At 42.0% G+C, this 17,623-nt stretch overlaps 1 protein-coding gene across 4 annotated transcripts in view; it reads right to left on the bottom strand.

The window, feature by feature from the left end:
* BTBD7 (BTB domain containing 7) overlaps window positions 1–16,654 on the bottom strand; it is a 108,219-nt gene extending 91,565 nt beyond the window's left edge. Inside the window, exons 1-2 of one of the 4 annotated variants that reach the window (XM_033191511.1) lie at window positions 10,262–10,322; window positions 7,845–8,128 (exon numbers count right to left, since the gene is read on the bottom strand). The gene's annotated coding sequence lies outside the window, so the exon portion shown is untranslated. Of the gene's footprint in view, window positions 1–7,844; window positions 8,378–10,261; window positions 10,323–16,389 lie in introns of those variants that run through there. The other 3 variants (XM_033191514.1, XM_033191509.1, XM_033191510.1) reach the window with 3 other exon arrangements.
* Window positions 16,655–17,623: the final 969 nt, after the last annotated feature.

Below are 17,623 nucleotides of genomic sequence, written 5' to 3'. Positions count from 1 at the left end.
AGTGGTATGACCTCGACTCATTGCAACCTTTGCCTCTTGGGAGTCAAGCGATCACCCTGCCTCAGCCTCCCGAGTGGCTGAGATTACAGGCACGTGCCACCACACCCAACTAATTTTTTACTTTTAGTAGAGATGGGGCTTCACTATGTTGGCCAGGCTGGTCTCGAACTCCTGACCTTAAGTGATCTGCCTGCCTCAGCCTCCCAAAGTGATGGGATTATAGGCGTGAGCCACTGCGCCTGGCCAGAATATACTTTCGATCATATTATAGTAGTCAACCTTTGTACTGAGCTAATGTTGATACTTTTTTTTTTTTTCTTTCAAAGAAATGGGGTTTGGTATGTTGCCCAGGCTGGAGTGCAGTGGCTAATCATAGATGCAATTATTGTGCACTACAGCTTTGAACTCCTGGGCTTATAAACACATCCTCCTGCCTCAGCCTCCCAAGTAGCTGGGACTAGAGGCACACACTACCATACCCAGCTAATCTTGATACATTATGAAAGAAAACAACAGGTGAAGAAAAAAAAAACATAACATAAAGTGATTTTTGATTTTTTTACTTATTTAAATTTTGAATTCAGAAACAGCAAAAGATACTATGCCAAAAAGACAACATAGCAGGCCTAGGACTGCTATCCTTAGAAAGGCCTGCATGCAAAGATGGCCCTGGCAGGTCTCTGGGAAACTGGGATTTTGGGAGTGTTTCCATAGTTCCCTGACTATTTAATAAGGGTGATTTACTATGCCTAAACTGTGCAAACAATACGGTTTATGCTGAATATCTGCTTTCCTTCTGGGAGCTTGGAATTTGGTACAAGCTAGACAGAGGGTGCCTATGTGATTACACCCCAATAAACATCCTGGGCACCGAGTCTCTAATAAGCTTCCCTGGAAGACAACAACATTTCACAAGTATTGTCACAAGTCGATGCATCCTGTGTGGCTTCATTGGGATAAGACTCTTGAAGCTTGTGCCTGGTTTCCTCTAGACATTGCCACACGGGCATTTTCACTTTGTATTTTTTTTTTGTTTTTGCTGTAGTAACTCTTAGCTGGGTTATACTATATGTTGAGTCCTGTTCTTCCTCCTCACCAAACCTGGGGGTGATCTTGCGGATCCCAATGCAGGCACAAAATGGGATATGATAAAATGTCTTTCTCTACTGTCCTCCCAAAATGAAGTCATATTGTTTTGGGATAAATATTCAGCTGGTAATCAAGAGTAAAGCTATTTTTAAAAATCTGCAAGGAAATTACCCTGAAGATCAGAATAGCAGTAACCTTTAAGAGGAAGAAGAAGGTGGTTATGATTGGGAAAAGGCATGAGGGGGGCTTTTAGAAAACTTACAGTGCTCTATTTCATGGCCAGAGTGATGTCAGCTTTAAAATAGTTTTTTTTTTTAGTTAAATTTATTTAATGTACTTTGTATGTGTATTACTTCACAATAAAATGTTTTGTTGGAGCTACCACAAATTTGAAAGTTTCAGCTGAACTCTTGAAATGAAATCCAGTTCCTAAAAAGGATCTAGAAGAATGAATGAAAAGCTAAGTGTTGAGTCATACGAAATGCTGATGATTTTGGGGCTGGAAAAGAAAGAGAACTGAGTAAAGTACAAAAGCACAAATCAGACTGGGTAGTGACCAGGATAGCCTGTATGTAAGAAGTGGCACTTGAATGAGGTTTACATCAAACAGAGAAATCATCCCTTTCCTATATGCTACCAGAAAGTTTGGGATACACTTCAATTTCCATTCTCACTCTGTAAGAGCAATGAATTAAGATTTCCATGTCCTCAAACAGATTAAGTTATTGGAGTACTGGGACTGTGTCTTATTTCAGTAACTATATAGTCCAAAGACCTTAAAGAGGGTCTGGCTCATAATGAATCCTTAATATAATGAGGTGCAAGCTACGTGCGGTGGCTCACGCCTGTAAACCCAGCACTTCAGGAGGCCAAGGCGGGTGGTTTGCTTGAGCCCAGGAGTTTGAGATCAGCCTGGACAACGGGCTGTTACAAGAAACAGAAAAATTAGCCAAGTGTGGTAGTGTGTGCCTGCAGTCTCAGCTACTCCAGAGGCTGAGATGAGAGGGATCACTTGAGTCCAGGCATTTGAGGTTACAGTGAGCAGTGAGCCATGACTGCACCACTGCACTACAGCCTGGACAACAGAATGAGACACTGTCTCTAACGACAACCAAAACCAAAAAACAACAGACAAAATCTGCTCTGGTCCTTGCAAGATGTTAGAGTTTAACCTACATGGAGAAATGTAGGCAAGGAGATTTCAATACAGAGAACAGCTTAACAATGAATAGATACCACAACAGCCAAGATGTGGAAGCAACCTAAATATCCATCGACAGATGAATGGATAAAGAAAATGTGGTATATACATAAATGGAATACTATTTGGCTTCAGAGAAGAAGGAAATATGGTGACAACATGGATGAACCTTGAAGACATTATGCTAAGTAAAAGAAGACAGTCACCGAAAGACAAATACTACATAATTCCACTTATATGAGGTCTTTAGGCCTGGTCATTACCCAGAATGATTAGTGAGTATCTAAAATAATCAAATTCATAGAATCGAAGAGTGAAATGGTGGTTCTCAGGGACTGGGGGGAAATGCAGACTTATTAATCAACGGGCATACAGTTTCAGTTAAGCAAAATGGATAAGCTCTAGAGATCTTCTGTACAACACTGTACCTACAGTCAACAATAATGTATTGTTTATTTAAAAATTCGTTGAAAGGGTAGATCTCATATTGTGTTCTTACAAAAAAAATTAAATAAGAATGAATAGGACAACATATATGTGAGACAACATTAAGCACTAGGAAATGAGGTAAGAAAGGAAGACCTGAGAGTTGATTAGATAACAGGGAAGAAGAAAGAAAGGGGCAAAGATGATGCCATTGTCCAACTAGGTAGACCTGATAAAGAAAATAAAAATGGAACAGCCAGAAAGATAGAGGAAAACTAGAAAAATGTGGTCTCAATAGAATTCAAGAGAGGGAACTGAACTAGAAGAGAACAGATGTTTTACAATTCCTTTTTAGAAGTATGGCTGCAAAAAGGTTCAGAGAAGTGAGGCAGTAGCAGAGAGGCATGTGGAAGTCTGAAAAGGTAAGTGTGAGAGGGAGGGGAAGATATTAAAACAAATGAGTAAGTGGACAGAATGATGTAGGAAAGCTGCAGTTTTCAACTGGAGTGATTGTTCTCTCCTTCCACCCTCCCTAACCCCGACACTTGACAATGTTTAAAGACATTTTAAATGCCACAACTGGAGATGGGAAAAGCGAAGGGCACTATTTGCCTCTAACAGGTAGAAGCCAAGGATGCTGCTAAACATTTCACAAGGCACAGGGACAGTCCTCCACAACAAAGAATTACCTCGCCCCAAATGTCAAGAGTGCCAAGGTTGAGAAGCCCTGTAAATACAGTATAAGGAATACAGAAAAGAAAGATTAATCAAAGAAGTCAGCCTTCGGCAAGAACATTCAGAGAGGAGGAAGACTTTTTTGGTTCTCTCTCTACTGACTGAGAATTACAGCAGAATTACAGATAGAAGTAGCTTTCAGATTTTCAATTTGAAAAGTCTGTTGAAGTATAATGACATTCCAACTTCTTCAACAAACACATGAACACAATGTGCATGCCTTACATCATTACCCACCATGTGACTACTGGATACAGACAAACCACTTTTATTTTTTGAGGTAAAGTCAAGGTTTAAAATATGGGATACTTTAAAAAACCTCTACACACAGAGAAGTTACACCTCTGTAATTTGTTAGAAGGTTAACCAGTATAAATGATCAGAGTCCATCTACTAGTATAATTTTATTTTATAAAATTTCCTACATACCCTTTAGAAACTAATTACAAATGATCCATATTTTAACAGTTCACAGAGGGATAATATGAGAGAGAGGCCTACAAAGCACTAGTTTTTACAGTTGCAAAGTGATACTGTTATGCAGTATAGGGCAAAAAGGAATTAAGAGAGGTTATAAAAAAATGAGCTTGTAACCATGATTAACTTGATCATAAAAATTTCACTTTGTATAATAAGTAGGCATAAAAACATTACTTCGTTTACTGACACACACACTACGTGAAAGGTACTGAGAAGAATTTAATCAAAACACTCTCTCTCTCAAATAAGAATTTTCATTCATTTAAATATTTTCTGAGCACCTAGGCACATGGGGATATAACAATGAACAAGACAGGCATAATTTCTCCTCCAAAGGTGCTTCTTTTAAGGGGGCGGTGGCTCACGCCTAATATCCCAGCACTTTCAGGGGCCTAGGCAAGCGGATCACTTGAGGTCAAGAGTTCAAGACCAGCTTGGCCAACATGGTGAAACCCCGTCTCTACTAAAAATACAAAAATTAGCTGGGCGTGGTGGTGCGGGCCTGTAATACCAGCTACTTGGGAAGCTGAGGCAGAATCGCTTGAACCTTGAACCCGGGAGGTGGAGGTTGCCGTGAGCCGAGATTGCACCATGGCACTCCAGCCTGGGCTACAGAGCAAGACTCCGTCACAAACAAAGAAGCAAACAAACATCCCAAAGGTGCTTATAGTGGGGCAAACTGTTAAATAGCCAATTACAATGTAGGGGAAGCATAAATCAGTGGAGATACAGACTTCTGGAGCAAAATGCCTGAGTTTGGATCTGACTCTGCCATTTCTAAACTGTATGATCTTGGGCAATTTTTTAAAAATCTTCATTGTGTCTGGTAATAAAACTGTTTACCTTATACGATTCTTGAGAAAGTGACATTTGGGATGATATACAAGACTGACAATAAAAAGTGTGAGCTTTCCTCAGAAGGAGAGGGAGGAATGCCAAAATAATGCTCGAAACAGCAGAGGGAACTAACCATGAGAAGGCCCATGGAGAGAACAAAACTGGGTTCATGAAGGAAATAAAGGTATTTCTATATAGAGTGCAGCAGACAGTGGCAAGATACGAGCCATAGAATCCGAAAAGGAGTTTGGACGTAAGAGAGCTGTTTGTTGTTTTTAAAAAATATATGCTATTGCTTATTTATTTTTATTTTTTAGACATAGGGTCTCATTTTGTCAACCAGGCTGGAGTGCAGTGGGGTGATCACTACTCACCATAACCTCAAATTTCTGGGCTCAAGTGATCCTTCCACCTCAGCCTCTCGAATAGCTAAGAACTACAGGTACATGCCACTATACCTGGCTAATTTTTTTTTTTTTTTTTTGAGACGGAGTCTGGCTCTATTGCCCAGGCTGGAGTGCAGTGGCCGGATCTCAGCTCACTGCAAGCTCCACCTCCCGGGTTTATGCCATTCTCCTGCCTTAGCCTCTGGAGTAGCTGGGACTACAGGCGCCTGCCACCTCGCCTGGCTAGTTTTTTGTATTTTTTTAGTAGAGACGGGGTTTCACCGTGTTAGCCAGGATGGTCTCGATCTCCTGACCTCGAGATCCGCCCGTCTCGGCCTCCCAAAGTGCTGGGATTACAGGCTTGAGCCACCGCACCTGGCCTAATTTTTAAACTTTTTTTTTTTTTTTGTAGAGATGTGATCTCACTATGTTGCCCAGACTGGTCTTGAACTCCAGGACTCAAGTGATCCTTTTGCCTTGGCCTCCTAAAGTGTTGGGATTACAGGGGTGAGCCACTAAAACTCAGCCTGCTTATTTATTTAAAAACATACACTATATGCTTAAACATATACTATTACTATTGCTTGATTTAAATGATTTTTTTAAATTCAAGAATTAGTAAGCCCACAGACATAAAGAACACATACAAAATACAAAAGAGAGATTTTGGTTTAAATAATCAAAAGTTGAAATCCAAAGAGCATTTACTTAATTTCCAAAGTGGATAGAGAAATATAAAGTGAGTAATTTACAGATGTGGAACTAAAGCATAGAGAAGTTAACTGGGCCTTAGTAAAGTAAAAACCTAACAACTAGACATCAAAACAAGAAAGTTTTTCTTCATGGGCAAATACATCCTTTCAGAATCATCCAATATATGGTATCACGTATTTTTAAAGGTATACTCTATCCCTTTTGTCTTCATTTTAAAAATAACGACAAGGCTGGGTGACGTGGCTCATGCCCATAATTCCAGTGCTTTGGGAAGCCAAGATGGGAGGAATTGTTTGAGGCCAGAAGTTCAAGACCAACCTGGGCAACATAGCAGGACCCCGTCTCTTCAAAAAAATGTTTAAAAATTAGCTGAGCATGATGGTGTGTGCCTGCAGCCCTAGCTACTCAGGTGGCTGAGGTAAGACAATCTCTTGAGCTAAGGAGTTTGAGGCTGTGGTGAGCTATAATAGGGCCACTGCACTCCAGCCTGGGCACAGAATGAGTACCCTGTCTCTTAAAACACAAACACTGCAAAGCCGGGTGTGGTAATCTCAGCTACTCAGAAGGCTTGAGGATCGCTTGAGCCCAGGAGTTTGGAACCAGCCTGGGCAACACAGCAAGAACGTGAATTGAAAAAAAAAAAAATTTTTTTAACCCTACAAATTAGTATGTTAAAGTTTAATTTATTTGACCAAAGTCAATGAATGATGAAATATATAGAGTTTGTAAACCGTAACTCTTCTTCCCCATCCTTCCTCCCTTATCAGACACTACTGGTGAAGCATGTGACAGAACTATGACTCTGCAATTGAGGCTATGAGACTTCTCTGTCATAAGCTATCACTAACATTCACTACAACCTCATCCAGTTCTGTCACAAACCTTTCTGCTTACAAGAAAATTCTCATGTCTGGTCTTAAGCAAGCAAAAAATATTTTAGGCAAGTCTGAAGACAAGAATAATTAGGTCTCGTGAAGCATATTATAGAATTTTTCTCTAAAGAATAATTCACAAATGAATCCCAGCTGAAATAGACCTAAATGTAATATTGCTCCTTCCATAAGGGACTATAGCCAGGAGATAGACATAGTTTTTATCTAAATGAAAATGTCTAGGTAATAACAAAGGGCAAGCAAAAAACAATGTCTGATCTCACTGGTTTTTCCATTTTTACTTTAAAGACAACAACACACCTCATGTTTATTCAAAAAATGGCTTACAACTAGCAGAGCAGAAACTCTTTAAAAAATTGCTTATAAAGCACTCTTTCATGTTACTATTTCATCTTAACAACTCACTTACTGAATACCTATTATTCATTGTGTGACACTATTAGACATTGTGCTACATCCTATATACTTTGGTTCAAACTATACAGTCACGTAGAGGAGTCGGGCATACAAACAATTATAAATACAGGGCAATAAAGGATAGAAGAGAACTGCAAAGTTCCAAAAGAACATATGACTATTGGTAAAGGTACCATAACCTTTACCATCTTGAAAAATAAAGAGGACTATATCAATCAAGAGATTTTGGGCCAGGTGCAGTGGTTCACATCTGTAATCCCAACACTTTGGGAGACTGAGGTGGGAGGATCACTTGAGAGCAGGAGTTCAAGACGCCTGGGCAACATAAGGAGACCCTGCCTCTACAAATAAGTTTTTAAAAGTAGCCAGGTGTGGTGGCTACTTCTCAGAAGCCTGAAGCAGGAGGACTGCTGAACCCAAGAGGTCAAGGTTGTAGTGAGCTGTGATTCTATCACTGCAGTCCAGCCTGGGTGACAGAGCAAGACCCTGCCTCAAAAAAAAAAAAAAAAAAAGGAAGAGAATCAAGAGATTTTTGATGGCAAAATAACTCCAAAGAATTGTCTGAAACATTAAGAAAATTATCTGTCATGAGAAGTCCTGCGGTGGGGATGGCTCCAGGCCCAATAAAATATGTGGTTAAATGAGGTTACCAAGGACTCCTTCTACCTCTCTGCTCTGCCATCTTCAGGAAGTGCTTCATCCCTTGTGATCCCAAGACAGCTAGCTGTCAGTAGCAATAGAGGCCTTATGTTCTCTTGTTCACATACAAGAGGGGAATCTTCTCCCCCAGAAATAGAATGTCTACTTCTCTTCAAATCTGATTGGTACAAATAACAGTTTACAGGGAAGTGCCATGAGTTGACTGGTTTGAACAAATGGAAATCTACCACTGGAGGTGGTGACAAATCAGCTTCTCCAAGTCTGCTGCATGCATGAACAAAAACAGATTTCTGTTAGGAAAGAAGAGGAAAGTAGACATTAGATGGGCAGCTAACAGAATAGGCAAAGAATAAGAACTCCAAACAATGGGATAAACACACATAAGACAGAGGCACAGGGAATAAGAAACAGCATAGCTGGAGTGACAGGAAACCTAAGGTTGAACACAGTCTATAAACTCTTGTGAGTTTGTACCCTATTGACAAGAGAAGTTAACAAAGGTATTTTAAGTAGAGAAGCAATATGTTCCAATATTTTTTTTTTTTTGAGACAGAGTCTAGCTCTGTTGCCCAGGCTGAAGTGCAGTGGCACAATCTTAGTTCACTGCAACCTCTGCCTCCTTGGGACAAGCGATTCTCCTGCCTCAGCCTCCCGAGTAGCTGGGATTACAGGCACCCACCACCACGCCTGGCTAATTTTTGTACCTTTAGTAGAGATGAGGTTTCGCCATGTTGGCCAGACTGGTTTTGAACTCCTGACCTCAGGTGATCTGCCCACCTCAGCCTCCCAAAGTGCTGGGATTACAGGTGTGAGCCACTGCATCTGACCTGTTTTTTTAAGAACATAATTGTCATAGTAATACAGAGAATAGCCAGAGATGGAGAGGTACAGTGAGAGAACAAGTTGCAGAGACTTAACTGGCAGGCTGTTTAATAAGGAGTCCAGACTAATAAGGGAGTGGCAATAGAGAGGAAAAGAATGGAGTAAAAAAATACATACAAGGTAGAAAAGCTGCAAGATTTCCGTACCTATTTTAACAGATGAGAAAATTAATCTTCAGAGAGGTTAAGTGACTCGCTTGAAGATCATAAAACTATAAACATCAGTCAGAATGTAAATGGAGGTTAGATTTCCAGTCCAGTGTTCTATTATATCACAATTATACCTAAAAACCCCAACGATGCTCTAAAAGGGAACTATTTTGAATCCTGTACACTTAAAGAATGTTCTGTGTATTGGATTAAAGTGTTTCCTATCTATTCCAAGTGTCCCCATCTATTTCAATCTTAACATAATGTTCACATGTCACACAATGACATGGATTTAATGTCAATTTATAAAACTAAGTATATTATGTTTCTAAAGTTACTGTATTATTTGAAATAGTAAGGGTATCTGAAAGACTCAATTTGTGATGTCAAATTTACAAACTGTCCAAAATTAAAAAAAAAAAAAAAAAAAACCACCACAATGTGGTGGTTCTTTTTTTTTTTTTTTTTTTTTTTTTGAGGCGGAGTCTCGCTCTGTCGCCCGGACTGGAGTGCAGTGGCCAGATTTCAGCTCACTGCAAGCTCCGCCTCCCGGGTTTCCGGCATTCTCCTGCCTCAGCCTCCCGAGTAGCTGGGACTACAGGCGCCCGCCACCTCGCCCGGCTAGTTTTTGTATTTTTAGTAGAGACGGGGTTTCACCGTGTTAGCCAGGATGGTCTCGATCTCCTGACCTCGTGATCCGCCCGTCTCGGCCTCCCAAAGTGCTGGGATTACAGGCTTGAGCCACCGCGCCCGGCCAATGTGGTGGTTCTTAAATCGTGACCTTGTTCTGCAAGTAAGTGCTGAATGTTCGAATGTCATTATAAATCTGGAATCAGCAGACACTTGAAAACTTTGAGAGTATGCCTCAGCTGGGCATGGTGGCTCACACCTATAATCCCAGCACTTTGGGAGGCCAAGGCTGGAGGACTGCTGGAGTCTTGGAGTTCGAGACCAGCCTGGGCAGCACAGTGAAACCCCATCTCTACAAAAAGTACAAGTTAGCCAGGCATAGTGGCCCATGCCCGTAGTCCCAGCTGCTCAGGAGGCTGAGATGGAAAGATTGCTTGAGCCCAGGTAGTTGAGGTTGTGGTGGGCCATGATTGCACCACTGCAGCTTAGGCGACAGAGCAAAACCCTGTCTAAAACAATGAAAATATGAAATAAATAAAGCCTCTTTCTGAAACTTTGGGTTCTGATAACTAACTTCCACTAGCAATCACCTAAAAAGAAAACTGGGCCAGGCATGTTGGCTCACACCTATAATCCCAGCAATTTGGGAGGCTGAGGCAGGTGGATAACCTTAGGTAAGGAGCTTGAGATCAGCCTGGCCAATGGGCCGAAACCCTGTCTCTACTAAAAATACAATAATTAGCCAAGTGTGGTAGCACGTACCTATAGTCCCAGCTACTTGGGAAGCTGAGGCAGGAGAGAATCGCTGGAACCCGGGAGGCAGCAGTTGCAGTGAGCTGGGATCACGCCATTGCACTCCAGCCTGGGCGACAGAGCGAGACTCCGTCTCAAGAAAAAAGAAAAAAATGTCAAAAGAAAAACTGTTATCTCACTTTAATAATGATACTGTACCTGTTTTAGAAAAAGTCACTTGCCTAATTTTTCTAGAGTGGTAAACTTTGATTTTGCTTTATTACCATTGTACCAGGACTGGGTTAACAGGAAAATGTTTTTAAATAAAGCCTAGGCAACACTACAAGACCCTGTCTCTCACAACAAAAATGAGCCAGGCATGGTGGCACTTGCCTGTAGCCCCAGCTACTCGGGAGGCTGAGGCAGGAGACTCGCTGGAGCCCAGAAGGTCAAGGCAGCACTGAGTTATGACTGCACTCATCCTGGTGTCAAAGTGAGACTCTGTCTCAAGAAAATTAAAAAGTGATAAAATAAAAAATAAACATTATTTTCATTAAAAATTATATAATAAACAATATGTTTTTTACTTTACAGGGTTAAACCTTAGTCTTCTGCTCCTTGATTCAATTAACAACTTCAGTGAATACCCATGTGCCAGGCACTGTGCTAGATGCTAGAAATGTAAATGTGAACCTAGTTGTACTATAGTTATTCAGACATACGTTTGCATAATTATTTGAGTAATGTCAGTTTTCCCCACTAAATAACTATAGTATTATTTTTATTCAACCAAAACAGGTCTGTAAATGTACAAAGATGATGCCTAAAACATCAACTTCATAATATATTATTCTGTCAATGACACCAGGATTCTTTCACTCACCAGGCTAGAAATTCTTTCTTTTCAGCACCCACAAATGATTTTTCTTAAAACACACCTGTTAAAACACTCAACAAACCAGGAATATAAGGAAACTACCTGAACATTATAAACGTTTTATATAAAAAACTCATGTTAGTATCATACTCAACAGGGAAAGACTGAAAATGTTTCCTCTAACATCAGGAACAAGCCAAGGATGACTGCTTTTACCACTTCCAGTCAACACAGTACCGGAAGTCCCAGCTGAGATTAGGCAAGGAAAAAAATAAAAGGCATCCAAATTGGAAAGAAAGAAGTAAATTAACTGTTTGCAAATGACACGCTCCTATATGTAGAAAATTCCACAAAAAAGATTCCACACACACAAAAAAACTATTAGAACTAATAAATTCAGTAAAGTTGTAGGATACACAATTAACACACAAAAATGAGTTGCATTCTTAAACATTAACAATGAATAATCCAAAAGAGAAATTAAGACAAGAATCCTATCTAAAATCACATCAAAAATAAAATACTTAGGAATAAACCTAGCGAAGGAGACAAAAGACTTTTACACTGAAAACTAAAAAAACACTGCTGAAATAAAGACACAAATAAATGGAAAGATATTCCATGTTTGTGGACTTAAAGACAGTATTTACATGTCAACATTACCCAAAGCAACCTATAGATTCAATACAATTCCTAACAAAATACTAATAGCCTATTTTTTGCAGAAATAGAAAAACCCATTCTAAAATTCATATGGCATCTCAAGGAATCCCAAACTACCAAAACAATCTCGAAAAGAACAAAGTGAAGTCTCACACTTCTTGATTTCAAAAGTTACTATAAAGCTACAGTAATTAAAATAGAGTGGCATTGGCATGAAAACAAACTTATGCACCAATGGAATAGAATACAGAGCCCAGAAATAAACCCTCAAACTTGTGGTCAAATAATTTTCAACAAAGGTGCCAAGATCATTTAATGGGAAACAGACAGTTTTCCCCACAAATCGTAATGCAAAAACCCACACATATGGTAATAGATATCCACACATAAAGACCTAAATTAAGAGCCAGAACTATAAAATTCTTAAAAAAAAAAAAAAAAAAAAAAAGGCTGGGCACAGTAGCTCATGCCTGTAATTTCAGCATCTTGGGTTGAGGCAGGAGGACCACCTGAGTCCAAAAGTTTGAGACCAGCCTGAGCAACACAGTGAGACCCCATCTCCTCAGAAAATTTAAAAAACTTAGCCAGGCGTGGACGTATAAGCCTGTAGTCCCAGCTATTCAGGAGGCTGAGATGGGAGGGCTGTTTGAGCCCAGAATTCAAGGCTACTGTAAGCCATAATCACACTAATGCACTTCAGCCTGAGTGACAGAGCCAGAATCTACCTATCTTTAAAAAAGAAAGAAAACATAGGGGAAAAGCTTCCTGACATTGGATTTGATAATGATTTATTGACTATGACACCAAAAGCATAAGCAACAAAAGAAAATCTAGGTAAGCTGGATTTCATCAAAATTAAAAACTTTGTGTGCATCAAAGGACACTATCAACAGGGTGAAAAGACAGCCTACAGAATGGGAGAAAACATTTGCAAATCATGTCTGATAAGGGATTGATATTCAGCATACATTAAGTAACTTCCACAACTCAACAACAACAAAAAAACCTAATTAGAAAACAGGGAAATAATGTGAATAGATATTTTTCTAAAAAAAATACCAAAGACTAATAAGCACATGAAAAGATGCTTAACATCACCAATCATTTTTAAAAAATGCAAACCAAAAACACAATGAAATACCACTTAATACTCATTAGGATGAATATTGGGAAAAAAACAAACAGCAAATAACAAGAATTGGTGAGGATATAGAGAAACTGGAACTCTTGTGCACTGCTAGTGAGAATGTAAAATTTTCTGGCTATAAAATTCATAAAAGAAATGAAAGCAGAGACTCGAATATATTTACATCCATGTTGACAGCAGCATTTTTCACAACAGTTAAAATGTGGATGCAACTTAAGTGCCCATCAATGGATGAACAAACAAAATGTAAAAATGGAATATTATTCAGCCTTAAAAAGAAAGCAAATTGTGACACATGCTACAATATGGATGGACCTTGATGACAGTATACTAAGTGAAATAAGCCAGATATAGAAGGACAAATGCTGTATAATTTCACTTATATGTGGTACTTACAGTAGTCAAAATAAGAGAGACAGTAGAATTGTGGTTGCCAGGGTCTGGGGGTAAGGGAAAATGGAGAGTTTCAGTTTAGAAAAATGTAGTCATGAGACTAAGAAAACTCCAAATGAAAGAATTCTACAGATGGATGGTGGTGATGGCTACACAACAATGTAAATATACTTATGCCACAGAACTATACACTTATTTATAAGTGTATAAATAAGTGCTTAAACCACAATTAAGCACACAGGTTTCTGCTATCTATATCCTTCCTACTGACTTTATCCGGGTCTAAAGGGATCTCTTCACACTTGGGTTACTACAGCAGCTACTGTCTTCCTTGGTTCATTCTATTCTCGCCTCACTCTAACTTAACCTGTAGATCATTAACAGATTTACCTTCCTGGTTTACTACAGTAATCCCTGGCCTCTAAACTTTCAAAGGCTCTCTATACCTTGCACAACAGGATAAAAATAGAAATCTCCTCAATTCAGCACTCAAACTCTTCTACAGACAAATAGCTTTCCAACTGCCTGAAGTTTCCTAAGGAAAACACTCTCCTCAAGAAATTCAGTTGTCAGCTCATCCTGGTCTTCATCTATTTCCCTCCCCCTAAGCTAATCTTCACTTTACACTCTCGCTTTTTCCTCACAAAGTAATTGTTACAATCTCTCGGTAAACCTAAATTTTCATAGGCCAGCTCAAGTCCCAACTGTCGCACGTTCTATGGACTCCTGGGGTCTCACTCATTTCTCTCTACCCTGTATACCAACAGCATTCTTTGCATTAGCAGAACTCACTAGATTGTCTTCGAGTCTCATGTTGGTACACCTAATCTTTCCAGTAAGAACGTGAGGGAAAAATCTATATATCAACGGCAAAAACCGCAGTTACTTTTGCACAAACCTAATATTATGTTTCTTTCCCTTCCTCCACATCATTCATCTAATGCAAAACAAAAAGCAGACTTTCAACAGTCATGTATGTAATTTTGGATGTGTCAGCTTCAGTGACTAGAACCTGAAATCAGAATAACTTTGGCATTACTGCACTTCCGAAGGTTTACCTGTGACGCAATAAATAAAAATGTTGTGACTCAACAAGATGATACATGGAAACTAGGTAGTGTAATCTAGAAATCAACACAGGTGTTTTAAATCCTAAAATTAGCGTCTGATACAAAAACCTTGTTTAAATGCTGGTGTTGGGACACAAAACAATACAGTAATCAGGTTTTGTGGGAGAGAATATTGACCTATGAGTTTTACTGAATTCATGCAAGAATGAGCCACGCTAAAACTGGGTGAAAATGTAGTCACGAGCCTAAGAAAACTCCAAATAAAATATCACTCCTTTTTTATTAAGTTCAGGTTAGGGGGAAAACATTTTTTTTTCATCAGTTACTTGAAGTAGCTGTCAGAATGAGACAGAAGCTCTTATTTTCGCTTTCAACTTTATTACACCAAAACCAGGGGTGGGTAGTGAATGGTGAAGAATGCAATCAATGAAGAGTAAGCAGCTCAGGAGTGTAGTAAAAACGAGCTCTCTAAATGGGGTGTAGAAGCCCACATCTTAGTTTTAGTCTAATCCATCGCCAGCTGTAGGATCCACAAGTCACTCGCCTCTCTGGGTCTGGTTTTCCGGCTCTAAAACAATATTCACACCTTTAGATCTCTAAAAGTTTTTCTGACTCCAAAATTCCATGACAAGTCTAATAACAGTTGCTATTAACAACGTATGATACTTACAAAGCAATTTCAAGTCTTTCTTCCACATTTCAGGAAGAAAGCAATTCATTTCAGCAATCTAAAGGAAACAGACGCTGTTCCGGGACAAAAGATTGTTAGTTGACCAGGCCGGGAGCAGTGGCTCACACCTGTAATCCCAGTACTTTGGGAGGACGAGGCGGGCGGATCACCAGAGGTCAGGAGCTCGAGCCCAGTCCGACCAACTTGGTGAAACCACGTCTCTACTAAAAATACAAAAACTAGCCGGGAGTGGCGGCGGGCGCCCGTAATCCCAGCTACTTGGGAGGCTGAGACAGGAGAATCGCTTGAATCTGGGAGGCGGAGGTTGCAGTGAGCCGAGATCGCATCACTCTTCTCCAGTCTGGGTGACAGGACGAGACTCCGTCTCCACCCACCCCCCCCCCAAAAAAAGGTTGTTAGTTGAAAAAGCTAAGTAATTTTGTAAAAATGTCTACTTTCTCGTTACAGTAAGATGTTTTCGCAGAGGAAACAGTGCTCTGGTAAAGATAACCAAGACTACTTCTGTAAATCAGGCCTACTCCAGAGTACTTATTATCTGTGCTGGTATGTGAAGACGTGCTATTGTAGTTCAAAGGAGAAACAACACTCCTCAGAGTTTCTCCAAAAACGGTGAGAAAGTTCTCACCCTCGGGGTAAAGCTAGCAAGCACTGTGCAAATAAGGTAATGAAATATGCACACTTTTTGCCATTCAAGTAGTCCAACAAGCACAGCCTCCTTTTCTTTATCAAACACTCGGTATTGTCTCCCTCCCAACCTGTCAAAGCTCAATCCCAGGTTTACTCCGCAACAGTAACTTACCCGGACAATCTAACTTCCCCTGGGAGTAGCAGTCCACAGGCCTGCTCCCTTCCCAGTCCCCGCCGGCCACTCTCACGCCCACCTCCGGCGGTCGCAACCCCGCACCCGGGTAAACACGCGCCCCCGTCTCGGGAGCGGTTTCTCCGCGTCCTGGGAGCTGCGGGTCCCGCCCCTCGGCGCCCGGAGCCCAGAGCCGGCCGGGCGACCGTCGCGGCTCCCTCGGGTCGCTCTCCCCGCCGCGAGCGCCACACCTCGCGCCCCTGCCCCCGGGACGGCGGCGCGCTCCAGCCCGCCCCTCGGAGCGCACAGAGACCGGCCAGTCCGGCGCCGCGGCGCCTCAGCCCCAGACGAACGACTCGCCCCTCCCCGCCCGGCGCCCCAGCGCCTCCCGCTGCGGCTCGGCCCCAGCCCCGGCACCCCCACGCCTAGGAACAGCCCCTTCCTCGCCCGGACGCCCCGCGCCACACCAGCGACACAGCCTGGGCTCCACAGCCTCAGAGACACCGAGGGACACTCACCCCGGAGGCTCCTCCCGCCGCTGCTGCTGCCGCTGGGACCGCTGCCGTCGCCCCCGCCGCCGCCGCCACCAGCACCGCCGTCCGCACTGGCGCCAGCACCCCCAGCCATCCTCCTCCCACCGCCGCCGCCGCCCTCTCCTCTCCTGTCAGTGGCTCAGGCTCCGGGACTGCTCCACTTTCCCCTCTCCGCCATTTTGACTCCTAGAGGGAGCAGGAGGGGCTCGGCTCGGCGCGGCCCTGGGGCGCCTGCGCGGCGCTGCGGAGCCGGCCGGAGCCCCCGCCCTCCCCTGCCGTCGGCGCGCTCAGGGTCACGTGACCCGACGTCGCCGCGCGCGTCGGGCCGCGTGGGGGGCGGTGCGTTCGCTGGAGCCGTGGGAGCCGAGTGCGCGCGCATTATTCTTGGTCGTCGGGTGGGAGCGGGGTGTCGGGTAGGTGGGAGTTTGCAGTTTGTGGCAACATCCTGCTTATTCCAGCGAATTGCGACACATTATTAAATGTATCAGAATAGAGTTATGAGAACTGTGTCACTACTACGTCACGGGATGGCCATTTCCACCAGTTCATGTTTCCGTTCGGCGGCCGGCATCCCTCGGGTGGTCGCATGCAATGAGTGCATCTTTCTCGAAGAGAACTGCTCTTGCGCGGAAAGTCCTTGCTGACAGTCCTGACATTCCGGTGGCTGCTTCTTGGCAGTGAGCACTTGTCTATCGTAAAGTAAGCGCTTGTCTGCATGGTACTTTTACAGACACCACCTTGCTACTTGTGTAGTAGGTTAAAAAATAATCTTCAAGAGACTGAAAAGTTTTCCTTAACAAGAAACCCCTGTAAACAAAGGACAAAATTGATGAAAACACACAGTCGCCATGTGGGAGAGCCAAGTTGCTCTTCCCTAGATGCCCCTTGTTTGGGAGTTTGCAATAATTTCAGCGATGCAGTAACAGGAACGCTATATTTATGGGGCACTGTCGTTTTCAAAAGAGATACATGGTTTTCATTTGAACGCCAAACCCATCCTTTGTGGTAGTCAGGATAGGTGTTTTTATCGCTGTTTTACAGTCAAGGAGACAGGCTCAGAAATACTAACAAGTAGGCAAGCCAAGATCAGAACCCAGGCATTCTGAACCCGGTGACCAGGCACCGTTACACCGTTTCCTCTGATAGACCTTAGCAACTCTGGGAATTTATTTGAAAGTATTGTATTTGCATTTTCAATCTCTACCCATTGTTTGAGAAA

This window comes from Trachypithecus francoisi, unplaced genomic scaffold (assembly GCF_009764315.1).
Source record: "Trachypithecus francoisi isolate TF-2019V2 unplaced genomic scaffold, Tfra_2.0 Lachesis_group3, whole genome shotgun sequence".
In the NCBI taxonomy this organism is placed as follows: Eukaryota; Metazoa; Chordata; class Mammalia; order Primates; family Cercopithecidae; genus Trachypithecus; species Trachypithecus francoisi.
This window is presented reverse-complemented; position numbering and strand designations above follow the sequence as displayed.